This window comes from Thrips palmi, unplaced genomic scaffold (genome assembly GCF_012932325.1).
Source record: "Thrips palmi isolate BJ-2018 unplaced genomic scaffold, TpBJ-2018v1 HiC_scaffold_10, whole genome shotgun sequence".
Classification (NCBI taxonomy): Eukaryota; Metazoa; Arthropoda; class Insecta; order Thysanoptera; family Thripidae; genus Thrips; species Thrips palmi.
The window spans coordinates 22,726,436-22,752,167 of NW_023144621.1; the positions used below are offsets into that span (position 1 = coordinate 22,726,436).

General features: G+C 64.1%; 1 long non-coding RNA gene across 1 annotated transcript; it reads right to left on the reverse strand.

Moving 5' to 3' along the window:
• Positions 1–281: 281 nt before the first annotated feature.
• On the reverse strand, positions 282–25,485 carry LOC117652297. Its single transcript, XR_004588148.1, has 2 exons — positions 25,326–25,485; positions 282–2,483 (listed from the first exon to the last, which is right to left on the reverse strand). It is a non-coding gene; the product is annotated as an uncharacterized LOC117652297 (long non-coding RNA).
• Between the last annotated feature and the right edge of the window lie 247 nt (positions 25,486–25,732).

The window sequence follows — 25,732 nt, forward strand, 5'->3', positions numbered from 1 at the left end:
AGAGGGTGATATTTATGCTTGCTTTAAGCAGCAACATTGCTTTTTTTCTTCTTCAAAGTAGAGAAAATATCAAATAGAATGTGAAAGGAAAAGAGAACTATGAACCTTTTCAAGCTAAAATTAAATTGTTGTGAAGTACTGTGTTATGAAATTGTTGATCAGCAAGTTGTTGCCGGAGTAATTGTTGAGTCCTTGTGAAATCCTTTAGCTGGGGCAGTTAAGTTATTAAGCACTGTAAATTTCTACTTGTACAGAAAATGATTATAATTAAATCATAGAACTGAATGTTTTTGGGTTTATTTGAAGTCATTTTGATGAAATTTCTTCTTTATTCTCTCACACATTTATTTATATAATACAATTACAAATTATTATAACATAACACATGAGCCTGCAAAGAGGCTGCTATAATAACACCCTAATGAGAAACTGGAACATATCAACTAAGGCACCTACAACATCAAAATTTCATAATTCAAGAGAAAATTGCACTAGAGAACAAGTGAAGACTTGTTACTGATGATTCTATCACAACATAATTGATACAAGTTCAAACAACACAGGTAGATGTATTTTTACATTAGAAGTGTTGTAGTAATGGGAACAGACCACGACATGTGTATACTTCATCCATTTCCATCCTGAACAGACTAGTTGGAGGACACAATAAATCAAGTACCTAAAACGTGAGTTTAAAAAATAATAGTTATTAACAAAAGATACTTTGAAAATCTAAGTTTACTAAAGAAGTAGGAATTAAATCTCACATCCAATTTGATGTTAATCAACTTTCAGAGAGACTGATCCAACATTTTGCCCTAAACCAATAATTTTTCCACTCTCACTCTTCCTTTCACACGGGGGCTACCGCCGGGGAAGCTGTCCAGAATTGCATCAGGCATGGCAAGTGCCTATGCTGCTCCGTGTGATAAATTAGGCAATCTGTTGTTTTGGAAAATCAGCAAGAACCAAGCGGTAGCAATGGCACATTTCCCCCTGAATATGAAGTATTTAACATCCACACATTCACTCGCACATACATACTCTTGTCTCCTGTCTGTTTATCAGCCTTATCAGTAATAATAGTCAACAGCCGATAAATTGCATGTGAATCAATAGAAGCAACACATATTATAACAACACCCAGATTCAGCGCTAATTACTCAACCCTGCTGAGCTACAAGATTTCAAACAGAAGAATTGATCTTAATAGACTATTACACCAACAGCAATTATGTTATTACTCAGAACAAATTTCTACAGCCAATTGGGATGCTAGTTTCCATAATCTCACTCTCATTTATACTTGTGAGATATTATTGCTCACAATAATTATTGTAACACATGGAAGATTTTCAAAACAGTGCTTTGTTAAATGTTGGTTTTCATATGAGAGCGACTGTGACAATGTGAGATAAAAGAGACCAACACCCAACTCAATGTCCATTTAAATGACTTTCTACAGAATGATTTGTGCTTTGGAACTCTCTAGATGAAAAGTAATAATATTTTATTGTACTTTACTTTAAAAATTGACTCATAAATGAATGGGAAGTAAATGTAACACTACAAAGTACATTTTTAAATAAAATTTTACATGGAAAACAAATGCCTGCAAAGTTCCATTAGTGGTTTTCACTCACAGTTCTGTATCCCAATAAGGCACAATAAGGGAGTAAAATATGTTCTTCATGGAGTAGAACTTTCTATTGTTTCATCATGTTAAGAAGTTTTTAAAGAGAAGGGTCAATGAAAACCACTAAAGACACTTTCAGCAGATTTCCTATACTTGTCTTTAATTGAAAAGAACATCTATTCACCACCCACAATTTGCCCCACTTACGACTTTCCTTTCAGAAATAAAGCTTGCTTCTAATTTTGAAAGCAAGGACCCACCCAGTCCTGTAAAATCCTAGGTTTCTAAAACATCAAAGGAACACAGACTGTACAAATCGATCTGACATGTTGGTGTGCAGATTCCCCCTTCATAATCACAAAATCCCTAAACAACTTTCAACGACCAGAATGAAAAAGAAAGCTTTTACGAAAAATCAAGCACCAATTTTTTTCCGACATGGTGAAAACGTCAAGTCGTGGGTGAGTTTTTACAAGCGACAGTGAAGCGACACAGCAAAATATCCACAGTAAAATGCATCACGATGAATTAATGGTGTTTGGGCGTCTGGGGAATGCGCGACTGTGAGTGAGAAGGGGTGGTTGTTGTTGCTGTTGTTGTTGCTGTGGAGGCGGCGATGTTGTGTCGCGGCACCGGGGCAGCTTGGCGCATTCAGCAGCCGGTGTGCAGCAGCAGGGCGGCGAAGCGCCACAGGCGGGTCCAGGCGTAGCCGCGGGGCGCGTCCTGGGGGCCGAGCAGCCCCGACATGGACACCCCCTCGGGCAGCGAGATGGTGGGCAGCGCGCTGTCGCCGTCCCCGGTGGGGAAGTGCCACTTTCTCTTGGGCTTGCTCTGGGGGCTGGTCATCCTGCAACAGGGCACACGCCACGGTCAGTCTGGTCAGTCCAGAGGCAGAGCGAAGACTCGAAGCACTCGCCGGGCCGGGCGCGGCGAGCAGAGCTGCCCAGCGTGTTGCCTGCCGCCACGGCTGTCCCGACCGCGCGCCGCGCGCCTCACGCCGCGCTCGCGAGTAGCTGCGGGGCCCGGCGCGCCGCGGCGTTCGCAACGCTCCCCTCCCATCGGCCCATCCACCCATCCGCCCATCGCAGTTCTAATTGAGGCTTGATGGCCTCTATTTCGAAGCATTAAAACCGAATGTAACTCGCCCAATCAGTGGGGCCGAAAGTAAAGAAGAGCTCGATGGGCCCGATGCGAGTGGGCGTCGGGGCGTCGGCACGGGGAGTGGGTCGCGGGCCGGCGCGGCGTCGCGCCTCGGCGTCTCGGAGGAGGCGCGCCGTACGCGTTAAAGACACCCATTAAAGTGGACTGCGCAGGGCGGGCCGCACCACGTACCGTGGGAGTCGAAAACGTACTCCACCCACGCGCCGAGTCACTCAACTCTCTTTGCTCTCGAACGAAGCGCGCAGCCACTCCGCAGCGAAGGCACCGACCCGCCCGAGGCGAGTCGCGCCGTGGAACTCGATTGCGAGTTCGAGAAAAGGAGAGAGACAGCCGAACGGGGTGGGCAGGGCAGGGCTGGCCCATCGGTCCACCTTTTGGCGAGCTCCGCACAGCGTGCTGTTCGGCTGTTTGTCGGCGAAGAAGGTGAGGTGCGGCAGCTCTTTAGGGTGCTCGCTGCATTCCCCCCCCTCCCGCATCCGACGAGAGACGGCGGCCCGATTCCATATCGCCACGGCTCCCGTTTTACGGGCGGTCACAAAACGCGTCGCCTACACAAGTGCTTCGGCTGGCCCGGCGGCCCCGTGAGAGGAGGAGGGGGAGGGAGTCAGTAACCTTTATCGTCCAGGTCGTCTGGCTGCACCAGGCCTACGGTGCCTCAGCAGGCCGCGCCGCTCATACATGCCGTGTAACGTATGTCACTGCAGCGGCACCGCGCCGCAGCCGGCCGGAGTGCCCGGGCAGGCCCGGCCAGGCGCGTTACTGCGCCATTAAGAGCGAACGAGTCTCACTTACACGCAATGCACGCCGGCCGGCTTGGGGCTGCCCGTGGGGCTGCCCGTGGGGCTGCCCGTGGGGCTGCGCACCCGTGGGGCGTGGAAATCAAGTGGGCCGTTTCTTATCAAGCAGGCCTGTTTTTCAGGTGAAGTCTTTGTACGAGCCACTGGGCCGACTTGCCTGGCTGTGAGACGACGTGCGTCGTGCCGCCTGACTCCGACGGGCCGTCCCGTTCCATCGCTCTGTCTCTGTCGCACTCACGGGGCGGACTGGGGAGAGCGAGAGGGAAGCCCCTTCGGAACAAGGCGGCTAGTGTCGCCGTCGCCGGGCTGGCGTGGTGGCCGTCAAGTGCCCCAGCGCGGCCGAGTGCGTCGCGACAGCGCGGCAGCCACTCCGACGTCGCGCGCACTGCACTGAAAAACCAAACGTGGTCTAGACAGCACCACTGGTGTGGTCAGATGGGTGCCATTTTGACCACATCAGTTGGTGTTGTCTAGACCACGTTTGGCCACGTTTGGTGTGGTCTAGACCACGTTTGGCCACGTTTGGTGTGGTCTAGACCAGTTGGTGCGGTCTAGACCACGTTTGGTTTTTCAGTGTGCGCAGTAGGCAGGCAGCCGTCTGATTCCGAGCACTGCTTTCGTCGCTCTGTCTCTCTCGCACTCATGGGGCGGTCCGTAGGGGTGCGAGAGAGACAGAACGACGAAGCAGTGTTCGGAATCAGACCAGACGGCAGTGCCGACGGCGGCCTCGAGGGCGTCGCGGGGCGGCCGGCGGAGGGGCTGCATGCAGCGGGCCAAAGCAGGCCGCCCGCCGCGCCGTCCCCTCTGCGTGGTGCGGCGCGGTGTGTCGATCGAGACAGGCTCGCACAGGCAGATGGAGCCCTCGACCTCGGCGGCATGCCGCGGCACCGGGGCTGCAGGGACTGGGACTGCACCTCGTCGCAGCGGGCAGACGCTTTGCTATGAATAACCAGTCGCCTAGTCTGGCCAGGCCTGGGCCACGCTGCAGTCTCGCCGCGCGCCGGCCAAGAGGGGAGGAGGGGAGGGGGCCGTGAAATGGCATCAGAAGAGTTGCTGTAAAAAGAGAGGGGAATCAAAAGGGGCCTCGGCGGACGCGCGGACGACGGGAATGGACCGCCCGGCTCGCCCTGAAAATCGCGCTCTCCACTCGGGACCGCGACACTCCACTCCGCGACCGGCTCGGCTGTGCAAACACTCAGTCAGTTCCATTCTGGCGGGTCCCGTTGGGGAATGGGAGGGAATGGAGTGCGTTGTGGTTCCGTGGGGAGGGGGAGGGGGAGGGGGAGGGGAGGGGGAGGGGGAGGGACTTGCCAGTAAAAGTTGGCAGCGAATTCGTACCCGCCGGCCAAATGCACAACATAAAAGCTCAGCGACGCGCGGCCGCTAGACGACACACAGTGCAGCGGGGTGCACCTCTTCGCCGCAGCCGCCGCAGCCACGGCGCAGCCGCCCACCAGGGCCAGGGCAGGCCAGGGCGGCCGCCGACGTCCGCGGTGCAGTTGGCGGTTTGGGCGCCAGCCAAAACGATTTCGGATTTATTAGTCCGCATAATTCATGACGAGCGTTTGTCTTGCCTGATCCGCGGGGCTGAGTCCACTGCTAAACGCCGCGTGGGGCGGCGCGGGGCCGCGGCTTGTTAATCCTCACAGCCTCAAAGCCGCGGCCCTCGTCACGGAAAGGCTCCTGTTTTTCTCGAGGAACTACACTGTTTGGCGGGAAGACAGGATGGCGCTGTTGCGCTCGTCGCAGCGTTTTGAAAGCTCCGCGCGGTGGGCGGGTTTCGCCTTCGCCTGCTTCGCCTCCGCCGCACCGCGCGGAACGGCAAAGGGCCGCGACGGGCTGGTTCACCTTCACCTTCGCCAGCAGCAGGCGAAGCCAGGCGAAGCGGGCGGAGGTGTCTGGTGACACGCCGCAGCGGCCGCGCGCCGCGTCGCCGGGCCGGGCTCATCTGCAGTGTCGAAACTGACGCGACGTCTGGCTGTCTAGCCGTCTGGCTGTCTGGATGCCCCCCCCCCTCTCCCCGCGCCCCGCGCGCTGTCACAGTGACGACGGGCCGGTTCGAACCGCGCTCCGTCGGTCCATCCTGGTCCTCGTGGCGGCTGACAAAGGCGGCGTGGCGTCCCGTAGGAAAATGATTTGGACCGAGGGCACGGCACGGCGGCAGGGCAGGGCCTGGCCCCCGGCCTGGGCACGCCGTCGGCACGCCGCATGGGCCGCATGGAATGATGACAACAGCTGGCCATCGGCTGGAGCGGAAGGGGAAGGGAAGGGGAATGCCCGCGGCGGGGAGGGCAGGGGAAATGGGAGGCGGGCGTTGACACACTGATCCAGAATCCCCGCCCGCTCGCGCGCCATGCCCACCATGCCCTGCCGCAGCGGGGACCCGCCAGCCCGGCCTAGGCCTAAGGCCCGGCCGCCCCCGCGCCAAACAAGCCCAACTTGCGGCCTGCTTTGACGCTTCGCCGCGCCGAGCTTTGACGCGCTGACGGCCGCCGACACGTGTCACGCCTCCTGATAGGGCCCGCGTGGTCCTTGACGGCCTCGCCAGCCTCTAGGACGTGTGCGTGCGGCGCAGCGAGCGCAGCGCGGCCTGACTAGCGATTCGAGTCCTATAGTCCTTGTACGGAACGCGCGCGGCTCGGGAAGGTCATAAGTGCGTGGGCCCTGACTGCGACTCACTGAAGTTGTGGCAGCCGAGTGGCAGCCTCCGCAGCGCCAGGGCCGCCCCAGGGCCGCGTCGGGTCCGCCAGACACACCGCTAGCAGCAGCCCGATGATGAATTCAAAGCCCACTTTACTTTATGCCTACTTTCTGGCGGGGTGCGCGGCCAGCCTGCAGTGCCTGCAGCCTCACGCACGTGCTTTTCGGAAGTCATCGCGTCGCCGCCTCCGTTGCCACCGCGCTCCACCGCGCGACCGTGGAGCGGTTTGCCAGCCGTCTGATTCCGAACACTGCTTCGTCGCTCTGTCTCTCTCGCACCCCTACGGACCGCCCCATGAGTGCGAGAGAGACAGAGCGACGAAAGCAGTGCTCGGAATCAGACGGCAGAGCACGAGCACGAGCGATGCACGCGTTGCCGTTGGCTGCCGTTGGCGGTGTGGGAACCGCAGCAGACTGAGAGTCGTTGCCTCCCTCGCACCCATGCGGGGCGCCCCGTGAGTGCGAGAGAGACTCGGAAGCTCGCGGGGAAGGCGCGCAGTGCAGTCCGCCGCGCCACTTGACGCTTGACGCCCGCATCCTTTTGAGCGGGCCGGCCTATTGTTCCAACAAACGAGCATCGCGACGGCCACGCCGGGCAGTGCAGCGTGTGTGAGTGTGTGTGAGTGGGAAGGCGCGCACCAGACGCCCCGCCGGCCGGCAGGCCGTGTGGTGTGTGTGAGTGGGAAGGCGCGCACCAGACGCCCCGCCGGCCGGCAGGCCGTGTGGTGTGTGTGAGTGGGAAGGCGCGCACCAGACGCCCCGCCGGCCGGCAGGCCGTGTGGTGTGTGTGAGTGGGAAGGCGCGCACCAGCGCCCCGCCGGCCGGCAGGCCGTGGGTGTGTGTGAGTGGGAAGGCGCGCACCAGACGCCCGCCGGCCGGCAGGCCGTGTGGTGTGTGTGAGTGGGAAGGCGCGCACCAGACGCCCCGCCGGCCGGCAGGCCGTGTGGTGTGTGTGAGTGGGAAGGCGCGCACCAGACGCCCCGCCGGCCGGCAGGCCGTGTGGTGTGTGTGAGTGGGAAGGCGCGCACCAGACGCCCCGCCGGCCGGCAGGCCGTGTGGTTGTGTGAGTGGGAAGGCGCGCACCAGACGCCCCGCCGGCCGGCAGGCCGTGTGGTGTGTGTGAGTGGGAAGGCGCGCACCAGACGCCCCGCCGGCCGGCAGGCCGTGTGGTGTGTGTGAGTGGGAAGGCGCGCACCAGACGCCCCGCCGGCCGGCAGGCCGTGTGGTGTGTGTGAGTGGAAGGCGCGCACCAGACGCCCCGCCGGCCGGCAGCCGTGTGGTGTGTGTGAGTGGGAAGGCGCGCACCAGACGCCCCGCGCCGGCAGGCCGTGTGGTGTGTGTGAGTGGGAAGGCGCGCACCAGACGCCCCGCCGGCCGGCAGGCCGTGTGGTGTGTGTGAGTGGGAAGGCGCGCACCAGACGCCCCGCCGGCCGGCAGGCCGTGTGGTGTGTGTGAGTGGGAAGGCGCGCACCAGACGCCCCGCCGGCCGGCAGGCCGTGTGGTGTGTGTGAGTGGGAAGGCGCGCACCAGACGCCCCGCCGGCCGGCAGGCCGTGTGGTGTGTGTGAGTGGGAAGGCGCGCACCAGACGCCCCGCCGGCCGGCAGGCCGTGTGGTGTGTGTGAGTGGGAAGGCGCGCACCAGACGCCCCGCCGGCCGGCAGGCCGTGTGGTGTGTGTGAGTGGGAAGGCGCGCACCAGACGCCCCGCCGGCCGGCAGGCCGTGTGGTGTGGCCTGGGCCGTGAGGCCTGTGGAGCGTGGCACGGCATACATCACCATCAGGACGCACGGCGACGGCGGCGCGCGGGGCCGCCGCGGGGGCTTCACACGCCCATGCACTAGCAGGCCAGGAAGCCAGGAAGCCGCATTTCCACCGCAAACAGAAAAGCCGAGCCGCTCGCAGACTTGCAGTGCACCGACGCGCTCCGCTCCGCTCGCTCTGCTGCGACAGCGAGGATCCCACTGGGCACTGCTGGGCCCTGCTGGGCACGTCGTCATCGATTTGGCGAGGAAACAGGACGGGGTGGGTGGCAGCCGGTGGCAGCGAAAATGGGAACTGAGGTGACTTCGAGGTGCGTCGCTCGCAGAGAACACTTACCGGTCCGTCTGCCTCACAGTCAGTCTGTCTGTCTGTCCGTCCGTCCGCCTGCCTGTCTGTCAGTCTGCGCGACTGCTGGGGGAAGTCCCACAGCGAGGGAAACTCTATCCGGTCGCGGCGTCGCGGCGTGGGCTGGGTCTTCCCGTCACCGAAACGAAACGGCGGCCCTTCGACGACGCGATGCAAGTCCGGCAATCAACATTCATGGCCCATAAAGCAGCAAAGTTGGGAAGCCGAGACGCGCGGCGGGCGGCGGGCGTTGAACCCGCAACCCGTAGTGCACGGCAGCGACCGATACAGCGATACAGCGGAGGACTCTGTTGAGGTGGCCGGTGGCAGCCGGTGGCCCGATTGGGGGGGGGGGGGTTGATTGGATGGACGTTGGACGCGACGGGGATGGACGGGCGGGGACCGCTGGGCGCATCAGACAAGGCTGCTGCACTGTGTGTGTCCGTGTTTACTTCTCCCGTTCTCATCCCAATAACGTTTACCCCGCCCCCTCTCGTCTTGCGAAAAAACAGTGTACCATCATTGCTGCGACAGGCGGGGCACGGCATGGCGGGGCTGCCCGGCTCTGCCTGTCCCGGCTCGCACTGCGTCGCGCTGCAGGGCAACGCCCATGCCACTGTCCAATACCATTTGGCGTCCTGCAGCCCCTCGCCCCTACCCGCGCTGACTCGCCTGCCTGGCACTGGTCCTGTCATGGTACCATTCCGAGTGTCTCTTTTCGTTGTCGTCTTTTTCTTCGAAGGCATTCCCCCTTTCTCTGCGACGGAACATTTTTACGCCGAGTGACCTTTTTTTCGCGCCTTGAATGCGGCGAGGCGGGCGAGGCGGGCAAGGCCTCGCTACTTACTTGTCAATCAGGCCACACTTATTTGGCGCCGCACGTGCCGTAACGCAACGTGCCGCACGGAGGGACACCGAGAGGCACAGCGTCTGGGCTGTTTTTAGAACGTGTTCCCTGAACCCACACCGGCACGGCTCACTCACACACGTGAACACGCACGCACGCTCGAACGCACACACGCACACACGCACACCTGCTCATGCTTACAGAGACATCCTGCAGGTGACAGCATCCCCGCCGCGAGCATCCCCTCCGGACTTCCCTCGCGCATGACCGAACCCATTGTTCCACGCGACCGAACAACGTGCGTTCCTTTTTTATTTCCCTTTTTTTCGCGGTGTAGGCGACTGCATCGCGCACGCTGCACGGGGCCCAGGGCTGCGCAGGTTCCCGTATCGATAAGCGCAAAGCGGCACAGGCCAGGTCGTTGTGTGCGTGTGTGCGTGTGCGCGCGGGTTCTTTCAGCTCCGTCTCCCTTTCTCTCTCTCTATCCGTCTTTCTCTCCCTCTCTCTGTCTGTTTCAAGGAAGGGTGCAGCAGGGCTGGAGGCTTTGTTATACAGAGCGCAGTTTGTGTCGACGTCGTCAGTCTGCAAAATGCGTTTTCCTGCGTTTCAGCGCCTCTGGGAAGGCGTGTTGTGGCTCACGTGCCGTGCAGCCAGGCAGTCGGCAGTTCCACTGTTCCACCGACGCGAGCCACGAGTAAGGCCGGGCCGGGGATTCGAACCCGGGCCCGTGACGGCGCCATATGGCGTTCCCATGCAGACGGACGCGCGAGGCGACCGCGGCGAACGGCACGCACAGCAACACCCTCACCGCGCTGCCTCACCACTCCGGCCGACGCGGACGTGTTTGAAAACAATGAGCGGTGTGTGATTACCGCCAAGCACATCCAGGACTGTATCCCTGATGATGTGCACGGCGAGGTGCGGCGCGGCGCGCTATGTAATTCACCGGGCCGCCGTCGTCGCGGAGCCATGGCGGAGCCGTGATGGCCGCCATGGCCGTCATGCGGCACGGATGGCAGGGCAGGACGGGATTCCGTCCGCGCCGCGCCGCCCCGCCGCCACGCACCGGGTGTCGACACATTGCCATTCGTCGCGAGGCGCCAGGCGCCACCTCCCGTCTCATTCACATTCACATTCGAAATGCGCGCCGCTTTCGAAACTGGGTCGCGAGCGTCGCGCTTCCGGGCCGAGGCGGGGGATTGAAAAAGTAAAGTGCGTCCGCGAACGCCGAGCACGACGCCAGCAGCCGCCAGCAGCGCCAGCACTCAGATAGCACCCAGCAGGCCGCGCCGCGTGTCGCGTGCCGCGCATCGATATCAGCCGTCTGATTCCGAGCACTGCTTTCGTCGCTCTGTCTCTCTCGCACTCATGGGGCGGTCCGTAGGGGTGCGAGAGAGACAGGGCGACGAAGCAGTGTTCGGAATCAGACGGCAGCTCCCCGGCGTGCATCTCGTGGCCCTTGGAGCCCAGCAGGCCGGGTCCCAGCTCCCACTCGTCAACCCTAGCGCCTCGCCTCGCCTCGCCTCCCCCAGCTCGTGCTGTAACCCCACCAAATTGAGCGCCACGAGCGCGGCGCCAAACTTGTGCAGCAAGAAGCGAGGCGGAAAGCGGCGCCACCGCCACCTCCGCAGCAGCAGCAGCAGCAGCGCGCGGCCTCGGCGTGCATCGGATTGATCTCCTTCGGGGAGGCCGGGGCGGCCTCGGGGGCGGCGCCGTCGGGCTGGCGGGGGTGCGATCGGCGCGGTCCTGGGGGCTGGAGCGGCTCTCTGACGCCGCGCTGCGCCGCGCCCCCCGTGCGATCTTCCGGGACGAGCCCCGCTACACGCATTCCACCCACGCACGGATCAATCACACGCCGGCCTCGGCGCGCTGGGCCTGCTGGGCCTGCCGCCGCGTGGGTCGCACGCCCGCCGCGTTCGGCTGGGAAAGGGAACCGAAGGGAACCGAAGGGAACAGACCGAGCGGCGGGCGGCATGGCAGCGAGCGCCATGTGCCACTGCCGCCCGGTCCCGCCCGTCCCGCCGCCCGCCTCGCCTCCTCCGACCAGTCCCTCATCAAGTTCGGCGCGGCCCCTCCGCCTCCACCTCGCTGCAGTGTGCAGTGTGCTGCAGTGATGCTGCAGTGCCGCGCGTCGCGTCATCGACTCTCTTTGGCGATGCGGCGGTGCTGGGCCCGGGGGGTCAACTGGGGAGGTCGGCGACCGGGAGGCCGCGCAGGCCGTGAGGCTGCAGGCGGGACTACGGACTTACAGACTACAGCGTAATGGCAGCCAATCACGCCATCGACCAGTGGAATGGACTACGAAAAGGATAGCGCCTCCAGGCCCCCGCCCCGCCCCGCCCCGCCCCGCCACGGTCCGTTCCGACCGGCCGGTGCAGCCGATCGGAAACGGCTGGACCGTTCGTTTGCTGGTGCGCCATTTAATTAGTCGGCACTTCGGGAGTCTCGCTTCGCCTTGGTACGGGCCGCCGGGTCGGGTCGGCCAGCAGACTGATTCCGGGCATCGTTTTCGTCGCTCTGTCTCTCTCGCACCCAGGACGCCCCCACGTGTGCGAGAGGGACAGAGCGACGAAAACGACTCTCGGAATCAGTCTGCATGAAGCACCTGTTCCAAGACGAGGGGTATAGTAAGTGAAGGGTTGGTGGCAAGGCAGCAAGGCGGATAGAGCCCCGGCCGGCCGTCGTGGCAGCGCGAGGCAGCGCGAAGCTCGTCCCATTCCGCAGTGCAGGCACGGGGCGCGGCGGCGCGGCGCGGGCGGCCTGTTCCTGTTTGTCGGCGAGGCGCTGCGTTTGCTGCGTTTGCTGCTGCACCGCGTGAGCAGTTTTACAGCAGCCATCGGAAACCCTACAGCCTACGCGGCGTGACGGCGCGGCGGCACGGCGGCCACAACGACACGTGTCTGGCGAGCACAGTGAACACCGCCAGGTATCCTTCTCGATCGCGGCCTGGAGTGCGATACCCGCGCCGTGACGAGCCGCGCGGCGCAGGTCCGTGGATCAGGACGCGCAGCCCCAGCCTCCACCTCCGCTCGGCCCGCTGCAGCCTGCAGCACACTCATTCCAAGAGTTGTTATCGCCGCTCTGTCTCTCTTGCACCTATACGGGACGCCCCATGAGTGCGAGGGAGAAAGGGCGACGAAAACGACTTTCGGAATCAGCCTGCAGGCAAATGCTGCTCTTTTGTTTGTCGATCATTCCGTTCCATTGGTGGCCGCGGGCCGTGCCGTGCCGCGCCGTGCCGCGGGATTGCTCCAGAGCGGCCAGAGCACGCGGGCAGGCTGGGCTGGGCAGGCCGCGCAAGGGCCGCGGGCAGGGCGAGACTAGGCGAGGCCCGGCCAGCACCATTACTCGGCACTCGGCGAAGGGTTCAGACAGCCCTCTCCTCTGCCAATGAAAACGCACGCACGGCCTTTCGTTTTAAAGTTGTCTTCCGTGATTTCCTTCTCGGGTGTATACTCCTGCCGTCTTCACGGAGCGTGGCTTTTCTACGGCTTAGACACGACGGCGTGCGCGTGGCACTGAAACAGCCGGCACTCCGAGAGTCGCTGTCGTCGCTCTATCTCTCTCGCACCTGTAGCGGACGCTCCATGAGTGGGAGAGAGACAAATCGACGAAAACGGCTCTCGGAATCGGTCTGCAGCCACGACGTCGGCCTGCAGCAGCGAAGCCATTGTGGCCCAAGGACCCGGGGGCCCGACAGTTCACGGACGCTTGAAACCGCGCCGCCACGCCGCGTAGCGCCGCACTGCCGCCGGCTGCGCTCGCTGCGCGTGGGCCACCGTCAACATCAACATTCGCGCGTCGACTCCGCGGCGAGGTGACGGCGACCCCGTCAGAGAGGTGTTCGACGGGCGCACTGGACCGCGGCGTGGCTGGGCCGGACGGCCAGGCCGTGCCGCGCCATGCCGTGCCATGCCGTGCCCTGCGTGCTATTTCGGGCCATCGGTATAATCTGGGTCAATCATAGGCCAGCATGGCCAGCATGGCGGCCCGCCTCCGTCCCAGTACGTCCCAGTGCACTCGCTGCAAGTTTTAGGCCGGAAGGGGGAGGGGGGAGGGGGGAGGTCGTACGGAGCGAAATGGACGGCGGACAGCTTTCCTCCGCGTGCTGGACACTGCCATGCCGGCCCTCGCGGACAACGGCCGCCCGGCGCCCCGGACGACACTTCGGGGCCGCGACCGCACGGTGGCCCTCCCTGCAGCCCTGCACCGTCCCCAGTCCCCGCCACGCCTGTGACGGTGTGGCAGTGTGGCGGTGCTCGGTTCGATATCGGCGGCCTGGCCGGGCCGCTCGCCCCATTGATAAGCAACGCGAGGCAGAGGCAGGGCGGCCAGGGCGGCCAGGGCGGCGAGGGGACTGCAGCGCCGCCGGCCGCCAACCCGCCACCCCCTGGCCGCCCCGACGCCAGCGCCAGGGGCCGACGCCACCCTCCAACCGGCAGCAACCGGTTCCCACCAACTGCACGGGGAGCTTCTTCTTCGCGCCGTTCCGGCCGTCCCGGCAGCGCGGCGGGAAGGGCCGGCAGAGGAGGGCGTGGGTGGCCCGGGGGCGGCGGCGGCGGCGAGGGGTCTAGGGGCGGAGGCGGAGGCGGAGGCGGAGGCGGAGGCGGAGGCGGAGGCGGGGGTGGGGGTGGGGGCGGGGCGGGATCAAAGCCTGAATAAATGAAGCCCGTCGGCTGGCTCCGCGACAGCCCCACAGCTCGCACTCGCTGGCGCTCACCAGAACGACTGTCTCTCTCGCACTCATGGTGCGGCCCCGTCGGTGCGAGAGAGACAGAGAGACGCAACGCGGGATCAGTCTGCTGGCCGGCGCCAATTATTCCGCCCCCGCTTCGCCGCTTCGCCGCTCCGCAGAGGAATTCCCTTCCCCGCCACTTCGCCGGCCTGGCCCGCCCTGGCCAGCCACACCTCCGTTACGACACGGTATCGAACGCGACACAATAAGGCCCACAGGGAGGGGAGGGGAGGGGGGGACTTAGTCACGCCGAAACGGGGCAAAAGCGGAGAGTGCGTGCGAAAGAGAGAGAAAGAGAGAGGGTCAGTACGACGCGCACCTGGGGCAACCTGGGACGGACGACGGCGACGACGGCGCGGTGCGTGGCTGCGACCATCGGGCCGTGGGGAAGCGTCCAAGCCGGAGAGAGACGGAGAGAGAGAGAGAGAGATACCCACTAACCGCGACGCTAACCGCCAGGGCTTACGCACCTCGCACCTCGCACTCACGTTAAACGTGAGGATCGCGTGCACCTCGGTAACCACGGTGGGTGCCGGTGCCACTGCCGCGGGCCGCGCCGCGTCGTTACGAGGTTCGTTCCGAGGACGCCGCCACGCCGCGCTTCGAAGGGAGGGTGCCGCTTAACTCTGACCAGCCGATCGGTCCTTTCGGCCCTTTCGGCGGCGTGAAAACGGGGTCAGACTACAGCCGCCGCGGCCGGCAGGGCCAAGCAGGGCGTTCGCCAAGCGCCGTGGTGCAGTGCCGGGCAGCGCAGGGCCTTGCAGGGCCGCAGGGCCGCAGGGCCGCAGCCTTCGCCTCGCCTCATCGCCTTTAGCGGCGCTGCACTAATCGGATCTTGTCCAATCGCCGGGCTGCGTCGTCGTCGTCGTCGCGGCCCCGACTCGGCTCCGCCTATTTTACGCGTGGCTCGGCCGCACTTTTTAACCGACCTCGGCTGCCTGGACTCGGCGTCGCTGCTCGGCTCGGCAAGAAACGTCGTCACCTCGCGAGTCAGCCAGTCAGCTGCAAGGCGGCGCCGCGGGGAAGGGGGGAAAGGGGGGGGGGTGCACCGGGAGACGCGAGCAGACCGCGCGGCCTATAGCGGGTCAAGGGCGGATCGGCTCGGCCGGTCCCGCTCATATGTCACATGGCAGCCTGCCCCGCCCCGCCACGCACTGCAGCGCGCGCTCAGCGAGCCGAGGCCGTTTCCATTTTCCTATTAAAACGGGCCCAGCAGCGCGTCAACGCGTTATCGCACGCGCGGCGCCCCGCGGCGGCCTCGGCGGCCTCGGCCACGGGCCTCCTTTATCACCTCGGCGCCTCGCCGCGGAAGGGCCGCCGAAGGGCCGCCGAAGGGCCGCGGAAGGGCCGCGGAAGGGCCGCGGAAGGGCCGCGGAAGGGCCGCCGAAGGGCCGCCGAAGGGCCGCCGAAGGGCCGCCGAAGGGCCGCCGAAGGGCCGCCGAAGGGCCGCCGAAGGGCCGCCGAAGGGCCGCCGAAGGGCCGCCGAAGGGCCGCCGAAGGGCCGCCGAAGGGCCGCCGAAGGGCCGCCGAAGGGCCGCCGAAGGGCCGCCGAAGGGTCGCCGAAGGGCCGCCGAAGGGCCGCCGAAGGGCCGCCGAAGGGCCGCCGAAGGGCCGCCGAAGGGCCGCCGAAGGGCCGCCGAAGGGCCGCCGAAGGGCCGCCGAAGGGCCGCCGAAGGGCCGCCGAAGGGCCGCCGAAGGGCCGCCGAAGGGCCGCCGAAGGGCCGCCGAAGGGCCGCCGAAGGGCCGCCGAAGGGCCGCCGAAGGGCCGCCGAAGGGCCGCCGAAGGGCCGCCGAAGGGCCGCCGAAGGGCCGCCGAAGGGCCGCCGAAGGGCCGCCGAAGGGCCGCCGAAGGGCCGCCGAAGGGCCGCCGAAGGGCCGCCGAAGGGCCGCCGAAGGGCCGCCGAAGGGCCGCCGCGGAAGGGCCGCGGAAGGGCCGCCGAAGGGCCCCGGCTGCCGTGACGGCGACAGGGCGGACAGGGCCGAAAGCACCTCGCCGGTACGTGGGCGAGATAGAGAGGCAGCGAGGCAGCGAAAGGGAGGGGAGGGGAGGGGGGAGTGGAAGTAGGGCACTGCAGCGCTGCGGCGCCGCAGCACGCGGTGACACCATCCACCATCATCGAGTGACCGCCGTGACGCCGTGCCGCGCGCCGTGCACTCGGATGCACCGGGGAAAAAAGGAAAAGGAATAGTACGAATTTGACAGCAATTTGACAGTCCCTTGTGCGCGTACATTCGAACTTGAACACGGATCCGTTTCGGTCGTACCATCATTTTTGGGGGGACAAATTTTTGCGGTGCTTCCAGCTCGTTCCAGCTTTACCCCGTATGAAAAATAAAAACGGCTAGGAAGAACATTTACCTCGATTCTGAAGGAAAGATAACCCCAGCCGCGCGATGTGAACTCTGCTTTTAATTACAGTACCACGCGTAGAAGCGAGATTACGCCTTTATGTACTTAATATTTTTTCCAGGAGGAGGGGGAGCGGGAGGCGCCTGGGAAAGAAAAACGCTGCTCCAGCCGAACCGGGCAAAGTGTACCGGAGGATGGCGCGACGCGGACGCCGGTTTGAATAGTGCTCGTTAAGTCAACACTGGCGGGGCGGGCAAAGAGTTTGTCGAGTCGAGGAAGAAGAGAAGCACAGCACCCACCGGGCGGGGGAGTGCCGGGGAGAAAGGAAGGATTTGACTCTGCTTCGCCGGCTTTGCCCCGTCATGCATTCAAATGGGACCTCCAGCAGGGCCTGCTTCGCCTGCTTGTACAGGACGTCCAGGAAGGGCTTGTCCAGCACACGTCTTTCGAACGCTCGCCGCTGGAACGTGCAATACTCATCCAGGCAGCGAACGGCTCGGCGTGTACGTCTGCCTGGTCGTCTCTTACCTGAAAGAAGACAAAAAGGAACGGATTACATTGCTGTCTGCCTTTGCCCGGGCGTGGCGGGGCGTGGCGGGGCGTGGCGGGGCGTGGCGGGGCGTGGCGGGGCGTGGCGGGGCGTGGCGGGGCGTGGCGGGGCGTGGCGGGGCTTGGCGGGGCGGGGCGGGGCGTGGCGGGGCTTGGCGGGGCGGGGCGGGGCGCTGGCTGAGCGCGGCCCGCGCGGGCACCCCAGACTCAATATGACTTCCATCATCTCCGCAGCCGAGCTGCTGTGGTCATTCATAATTGAAATTCATGAAACATTCCATTTCCCCGAAGTGCACTCCCATCCCATCCCGCAGACTCCTCTATTCGCTCCCCCCGGTGCGCTATAACTCCGTAACTGCCATGCAAAAAGAAGAGGAGCCGAACCAGCCGCGGCGGTTGGTGGTTGTCGTGTGCTGGGAGCTCCAGCTCAACTTCCCGGTGTGCTTGTCGGCGCGGCACTCCTAGACCTTCCGGAAGGCAGGTCGAGATGGAGGCAGAGACCAGCCGCCAAATGCCAACGGCCAATCAGAGACTGACCGCCCTGCCTGGGCCGGCCCTACCGGGGTCGGCCGGGCTCATACGCCATAAAAGGCAGCCACTGGTGTGTCCACAGCGACAACAACAAGACCACCAGCAGCAACAGCAGCAGCCCGGCCGAGCCCGGCGCCGCCAGCAGCCCGCCGTGACATCACCTGTTTGCCTATTCACGTGGCCCGCGAGGCGCCGCCTGCCGAGCCATTCCGGGCAACGTCGCTCTGTCTCTCTCGCACCACTCCAGACCGCCTCGAGTGCGACAGAGACAGGCTGACGGAACGACTCTTCGGAGTCGGCCTGCAGCAAGGCCTGCAGGGCGCCGCGGAGTGGCTGCGGTTGGTTTGTATTCCGACCTGGCCTGGCCGTATCAGACGGAGAGGTAGAGGGGGGGCGCCTTCCGGTGGTGCAGCTGCACGTGTGCGTGGAGATTGTGTACTGCGGCGTGACCCCGTGGCCCACATGGCAACAGCCCCACGGCGGGCTGCCGGGCCGCCCGGCCTGCGCGGCAAGGTCGAGGTGACGACGACGACACGAGTGCACTCCAGGGACTCCAGGCGGCTGCTGCAGCACGGCGAGCACGGCGCTGCAGGTCGTCATTAGGGCCGAGTGGCTGTTGACCTCCCGCGCTGCTTATCACGGCCACCAACTGCCTCCTCTTCTCGTCCTCGTCCGTGGGGGGCCTGTTGGCCTGGACTGGGTGCGCGGGGCGGCGGGCGGGGCGTGGAGGTGTGGCGTCGCGTCCTCCCGCCCTTTCGCCGTGACCTTTATGACATGGAGGATCATGGGCTACAACACGATCGTGCGTTGGCGGCCCTGGCCAAGGCCCTGGCGGCCCGCGGCGCCGAAACGGCAGCACGGCGTCGACGCCCCTCCGCCCCCTCCACTGCCCTCCCCCGCCCGCGCCGCCTGCGCGTACGGTGTACCGTCACGCCTTTGATGCTTTGATTCTGGGCCGGAATAACAGGGATAAAAAGCCCGCGGCGGGAAAATGGGAAAACGTGTGTCCCGGAGTCCGTGGAGTCGGAGTGGGGCACGGCGGCACGGCCCGACCGGCGAAATGGGCTGCATGCCACCATGCCACCGCGAAAACGGGAGGGGCGGCACCATTGTCACGTCGCAGCACGGCCAACGGCGCCAACGGCACCAACCTCCAAAGTAATGAAAGAGCGCCTCACCGCCAGGCGTTATGGAGCGCCATGGGGAAAGGTCAATTTCCAAAATGGCGCAGATCCAGAGCAAGGGCTGTGCACATGCGCGCGCGCGCGCGTGTGTGTGTGTGTGTGTGTGTGTGCGTGCGCGCGCGTGAGTGAGAAGGAGAAGGGGGGTGGAGGGGTTCAAAGAGGAACGGCCCCAGAGCAAAACGCGGCCGCAGACCCCTATAAGCCCCCTTTCCCAGCGCCGTCCGCCCCAAGCGAGCCGCCCCGCCCCGCCCCCGGCCCGCACCGAAGAGGGCTCATCCCTCTCAGCGCAGAGCTCCGCGCTCCGCCCGCCGCCGTCTCTGCCATTACTGCCCCCGCGTGGCAGTGGCGCGGCAGTGGGGCCGTTCTGGTACACGCAAAAAGTTAAAAGGGCGAGGTTCAATAATGCGAATCTGCAGCGCGCGGGGCCGAGCCAGGCCAGGCCAGCGCGTGGGAACTCTGATTTATGCCCTCTTTTTTCGACGTGCCAGAGTTAACGATGGCAATCACGATCCGGCCGACGCAGTGCTGTCATTTGTACAGAGTATCGACCCCTGTCGAGGGTCCTGCCGCTCGGCCCGATGACCGACCGGCCGACCCACGGGGCCACGCGCCAGTGTGGCGGCAGCGAGAACAAGAGGAGCGAAACAACAACAACATCGACGTCGGCGAGGAGTGAAAATGGATATTCGGCGAAAAGTAAGAAACACCATGACGGCGATCCAAGAGCCGGCCCGCGCTAAACGATATAGAACGCCTCCCCCCCTGGCGTTACAGCACGCGCTCCGCTTCGCCGCGGCTTGGCGCTCCGTGGCGCCACGCGATATCTGTTCGGACGGGGACGATTAGCTGCAAGGAGAGACAGAGACGCGGAGAGACAGGGCGCGGTGGTCCGTGGCGCCGCGGCTCAACGGATCTCCATTTTCGAGAGCAAACAACATTAAGACGGCGAGCTATTAATGGAGCACGCGTCTCACAAAGTGAGTTGGAAACAGCGGTCGCGACAGGTGCGGTCCAGGGTTGGGGAAAGGGGGGATCCTCTGTTTGCAGTTCCCGCCGGAAGTGTTTCGCTTGCACCGCCCCGCTCGCTCCGCCCAATGTCTGCATGAAATCAGAACAATAGTGGAAAGTTTTGAAAGCGCGCTGGCAGGGCCGGGCAAGGCCGGGCAGGGGGCATGGTGGCCCACCGAGCCAGCAGCGACGAGACGAGGCGACCTGAAGGGCCTGGAGGGCCTGGAGGGCCTCCCCACCGCGCTAGAGAGCCCCGCCAGGAGTCAAGAAGTCGCTCTGCAACAAGTCAACTCAACATGACAAAGGCCCGCGTAACAGTCTTACAGTGTCCCCGGTCGCCGCCACGCCCCGCAGCCCGCAGCGCGAGCAAGCGCGAGAGAGACGGAAAATCCGCTGCGGTTTCGCTTCCATTCCAACAAACGCGGAGGGACGCGGCCGGGCCGCGGCTCATTGTGCTTCCGCCAGAATCCAGAATCCAGGATCCAGGATCGAGGAGAAGAGCTAGGCGGTGCGGCTCTCGGCTTGGCTCGCCGCGGCGACAGCGCCAGTCACGTCCCATCTGAGTCGCGGCGAGGCACGTACGCGGTGCGGCGGTGCGGCGGTGCGGCGGAGCGCACAGTGGGCCGCAGAAGACTGGCGGAGGCGGACAAAACTCTAAACACGTTTTGAGCTCCAGAGTCGCCAAACTGGACTCGAAGTGGACGTGTGACCCCACCAATGGATTGCTCTCCGAACGAGGAATCCATTGGTGGAGTCACACGGTCAGTTCGAGTCCTGTCTAGAGAGTCTGGAGTTCGAAACGCGTCTAGGGTTTTGGCCACCTTCGCCGGTCTTCTGGCCCACTGTGCGGTGCGGCGGAGCGCCGGAGCGGCCCGAGCAAAGGCAGCAAAAGCCGAGGCAACGGCAAGAGCGGCAGCCTGGCCGCCGGAGCGGACCGCGGCGCGGCAGGATTACCCGCCAGGTCGGCCAGGACGAGGCTCTACTTGGAGCGGACCGCGTCGCCGTCACGCCGTCACGGTGACGCAACGGCCGCCTTAATCGTGAGGCAAACAGGCTCGCGACAATCAGCGCCGCTCGGCCGTGGCGCCGTGGCAGTGCGTGGCAGCAGGCTGAGAGGGTGGTTTCTCTCTCCGACTCGTGAGAGTGCGAGAGAGACAGACCGACGTGCGCTCCTGCCGAAAGAGAGGCTAGCCCAGCGGTTCTCAACCTTAGGGTCGCGACCCCAAATGGGGTCGCGAAAATTTTTTGTGGGGTCGCGGCGAGGTGGCTGGGGTCGCCTGGGGTCGCGGGGAGTTCCCGGCTGGCCGCCAGGCCAAGCACTGCCGGGAACTTAAATTCGCGGAAACTTAAAAACCCACTGCTTGTTTGTCGCTGCACGGACGTTTGGCGGTCTTCAAGCACCGTGAGCAAGCGGGAAAATCCTTCTCGGAAGGGTCTCTGCCGTAGCCATCCGGGTTCTGCTGCCATTTGCGACCACCTACTTAGCAGAGACGACATTTTTAGATATGACCTACATTAAGGACAAACATAGGAACCGCCTTGAGGTGGAGAGTGACCTACGGGTGGCGGTGGCGAGGAACTCCGAACCGCGCTTCTCCGAGATAGTCTCCAAAGTCCAGGCCCAAGGCAGCCACTGATCGTAACTGTGATCCCAATAAACCTGATATAGAAATGTCTATTTTTCTTTTTCAGAAGTTGATTAAATTTTTTTTTTCAAAAATGGCTTGATATGTATATATTTTCCTTTTTTATTTTTGGGGGGGGGGGGATTTTTGGGGGGTGGGGTCGCGTGGGGTCGCGAAAATTTTCCCGGGGGTCGCGGAATTTTTTGGCCCCAAATTTGGGGTCGCAAGACGAAAAAGGTTGAGAACCGCTGGGCTAGCCGTCAAGGGCGGGCGAGCGCCTGCGGGGTAGGCAACCCTTCGGCGCGGCTGTCCCGCGGGGCTGGCTACCCTCGGTTCCGCGGGCGCTCGGGCTCTGGCCGCGCCGCAAAGTCGGCCGGTCTGACTCACTCCGAGTGCGGCCTCGAGTGGGACTCGAATCAAGCAGACGATCTTATATTTGAGGTATTTGAGGACAAGACAGCATCGCAGCGCGCCTACGGCGCCTACACTGCAAGCTCTACGGCACCTCCACGCTCTGCCCTGCAGGTCCACCGTGCGCGGCCGGCGGGCTCGGCGGTCGGGCCGGGGACACTGGTGGACGCTAGTGGACGCTGGCGACCTCTTCAATTGTTGCAATTGCCGAGGACTCCGTAACTCCGCCGCGGCGGCGTCGCGCCGTCCGCCGAGCCGGTGAGACGCGGGACGCGGGCACGAAGCTGGAAGCTCGGCTCGGACTCCCGGACTCGGAACGAGGTCGACACGCACGCACGGCGCATGGCACATGGCACAGCCCCGCACAGCGCGTACTATGTACACTTTGCGCTCCTTTTTTCTAGGCAGAAACTGAAACTGGTTTCGCTGGTTGGCGGGTCGGCGTCGTGCGTCACCGGCGTCAGCGTCGCCCGGCGTCGCCCGGCCGGGTGAACGGCGCGAACGCGTAATGCGATGGACCCGACGGGGACCCGACGGCCCGGCCGCCCGCCGCGTGGCCATCGGCGTGGCCGGCCCTCGCAACGACTTGTCCGGGACGCGGTGCACGCCACTGCAAGGCGCTGCAAGGCGGGAGCGAAGAGCAGGCGCCACTTAGCAGACCGGTGGACCTGCCCAAGTGCACTCCGTCTTCGAATTAAACTCGATTCAGGCACATGACGGCACCAATCGATTCCTCGTTCGGAGGGCATTCCGTGCCGCCATGAGTTTGATTCGAGTTTCATTTGAGGAGTATACTGCTCGAAAAGCTCCCACATTTTAAATGCAGTTTCATGGACGTGGGGTGTTCGCGTTGGAAATGAGTGCTCTGAAGCGGGCTGCTGCGGCTGGCGGGCGAGAGGGCTAGGCGCTAGGCAGGCGCTGGGCGGTGGCGGTTTCGGGGCCAAGCCGGCCAAAGCTGACAGCGGCGAGACAGAATCGGAATGGATGAATGGGAATGAGTTTGCCTTCGGCCGCCGCGAGCTGCGGCCCGCCTCGGCCCAGGCAACCTCGCCAAGCAACCTCGCCAGGCAACCTCGCCAGGCAACCTCGCCAGGCAACCTCGCCAGGCAACCTCGCCAGGCAACCTCGCCAGGCAACCTCGCCAAGCAACCTCGCCAGGCAACCTCGCCAGGCAACCTCGCCAAGCAACCTCGCCAAGCAACCTCGCCAGGCAACCTCGCCAAGCAACCTCGCCAGGCAACCTCGCCAGGCAACCTCGCCAAGCAACCTCGCCAGGCAACCTCGCCAGGCAACCTCGCCAGGCAACCTCGCCAGGCAACCTCGCCAAGCAACCTCGCCAGGCAACCTCGCCAGGCAACCTCGCCAGGCAACCTCGCCAGGCAACCTCGCCAGGCAACCTCGCCAGGCAACCTCGCCAGGCAACCTCGCCAGGCAACCTCGCCAGGCAACCTCGCCAGGCAACCTCGCCAAGCAACCTCGCCAGGCAACCTCGCCAGGCAACCTCGCCAGGCAACCTCGCCAGGCAACCTCGCCAGGCAACCTCGCCAGGCAACCTCGCCAGGCAACCTGAGTCCAAGTCAAACAGCGCGGGCCAACAGCACGGAGGGTCAACACCGGCAGGGACAATATGGGGGCCGAGACGGCAGTAAGGGGGCGAGCGACGCCATGGCGACGCCCACGAGTCAAAACACTGTGGCGCACACTGGGGGAGCAGGGCCCGGCCAGGCCCGGCAGGGACGGTTCGTCGAAGTGCCTCGCTTCAGTGTGTGCCTGTGTGTGTGTCTGTGAGCTGACCGCCGCGCGGCGTCCTCCTAGGATCCTCTAGGACGACTAGGCGACCCAGCGGCGGGACTCGGCCGGTGCAGCGCTTGGAGCGCGGCTTGGAGGGGACGAGAGGGGGCCGCGGGTCAACGCAGTCACCAAAGTGGTCTCATTACATCTCGTTTCGAGCAAATCAGAGCGGGACGGGCCTGTGGCGTCGCGTCGCGCGGCGCACGCCTTGGCGCACGCGGCACGCAGGGCACGGCGCGGCGGCACGCACGCAACGCTCCATTAGCAGGCACTACACTTGTCATTTCGGCGCCGGCAGCGAAAACATGCCTTTCAATTTGGACGCCACGCTCCACGCGGGGCGCGGCGGACACAGGAAAACGACAGTTTTGCAGTGTTCCCCTTTTTGCAGCGCTGGCGGTCTAGCTGTTGGCGACCCGGACGGGCCACAGCAGGCACAGCAGTTGCGATCCACTGCGCGGGGCGGCGCGGGCGGTCTGAACTGGATCCCCTGGGGCGGAGGCCCGCAGGGGACCCTAATGTAATAACACAATCATTATGCATAGTGAAACCACTCTCCCTCGGCCAATTAACGCGGAGACGGAGAGCAAGCCCCGGCCGTGCCGTGCCGCCGTGCTACGGCCTATGGCGAGCCTGCCGCCCCGCAGTGGCGGCGGGGTGAGCACTGGCACCAGCCCCTCGGCCCCTGGCCTGGAGGGCCTGGAGGGCCTGGAGCGGGATCGGCCGGCAGCCCGCAGCCAGGCAGCAGCGAAGCCGAGCCAAGCCGTCCCGGAACGCTCCAGCGTCCCACCCAGTCCCACCCGTCGTCGGCTTCGGCGCGTAGGTCCCTTGTAGTACACGGGCCGCGCAGCGTGACGCCGTGCCCTGGCTAGCTGGCGGGGCCGTACCGCAGTCGTTGTTGTGTGTGCGTGCCGCGTAGCCGCGGAGCTGAGGGCTCGGCCCGCCATAATCTTAATGGCATCAAAAGCTGCCAACTCGCAATAAATCGCGTTCAACCACCAAACCCACCGCCCGCCGCGCCCACCGTCGTGCCCCTCCCACGCGCTGCGTGCGGCCTGCGTGCAGCCTGCAGGCCACACAACCCACTGCTCGGCGCGCAGCACGCGGCGCCGCCGTGACACGATCCAGTCGACGGTCGTGACCGCGCCGTGACGCGCCGTGACCCGCGGGCCACGCCGTGATTAAGACAACGGCGTGGTGAGCGGCCTGCCGCCTACCGCCACCCCGGCCCGGGCCGATCCAGTCACTTTGTTACCGAATGGAGCCCCCCCCCCCCCGAGTCCTTCCGGAGCCCTTCCCCCTCCCCCAACCCGGAGGCCGGAGGGACGGCGGACCTAAGGGGGCTGCTGCCATCGAGCGGGAGGGGCGGCGCTGGCGGTGCACACCCCCTTCCAGTGCCACTGATAACAACGACGGGGTGGAAAAGGCGGCGGAGGGGGAGGGGAGGGGAAGCCGAAACTAATCGTAACACTTTTCGATTCTTGCTTCTCCTGTTACAAGTGCAAGTTTCGTTTTTTTTCCGCTCCAGTGTTTGCCCCACTGCTTGCCCCCCGCACGTTCCGCGTTCCACATGCTCCACTGGGACGTCGATTAGAAGCACGGTGCTTTGTTTACCCTCCTCCAGAGGCGTTCTCCAGGGGTTCCACGGCCAGGGGTTGGGCTGGCGAGTACAGCAGCAGCGCCGCGGCAGCGCCAGGGGATGGAGACGGGGATGGGGGTGACCCGGCGGAGGTCCTTCACCCCAAACAACGCTGCGAGTGCGCGTGGCCGCCGACCCTCCCCCTCCCCCACCCGGATGGACGCACGGCCGCGCCATGGCCGCGCCGCCGGGGGTTGAAATGTGAAATGAGCCCGGACCGCGGGGCAGAGTCTGAAGACGGCGTCCCGGTGCTCACCTGTCCTGGTTGGCGGGCGAGTCGGTGCGGGGAGGGCCTGGTGGCGCTGAGTATCCGCGAGGGCTGCGAGTATCCGCGAGAGTGGCGGAAGGCGAGCGGCGGCAATCCGAACGGTGCGATCGGGTCGGCTGCCTGGCGAGCACTGAACGCGCTGCGCGACGCCGACAGGGCCGACACTGGGGCACAGGCACGGGCCCCACCGCCGGGCCCGGGCGGCGGGGGAGGGGCGCGCAGGCCCCCAAACCCCCTGCGCCCCGCGCAGCCGCGCACGCGCGTGCCGTCGCCCAGCTGATGACGCGTGGAGTATCGCCGCACGCGTGTCGCGCACGCACTAGAACGCGGGGTAGTCCCGGACAGCACCAGACCGACCGCCGCCATGGACTTTCACGAGCCATTCACCATGATGC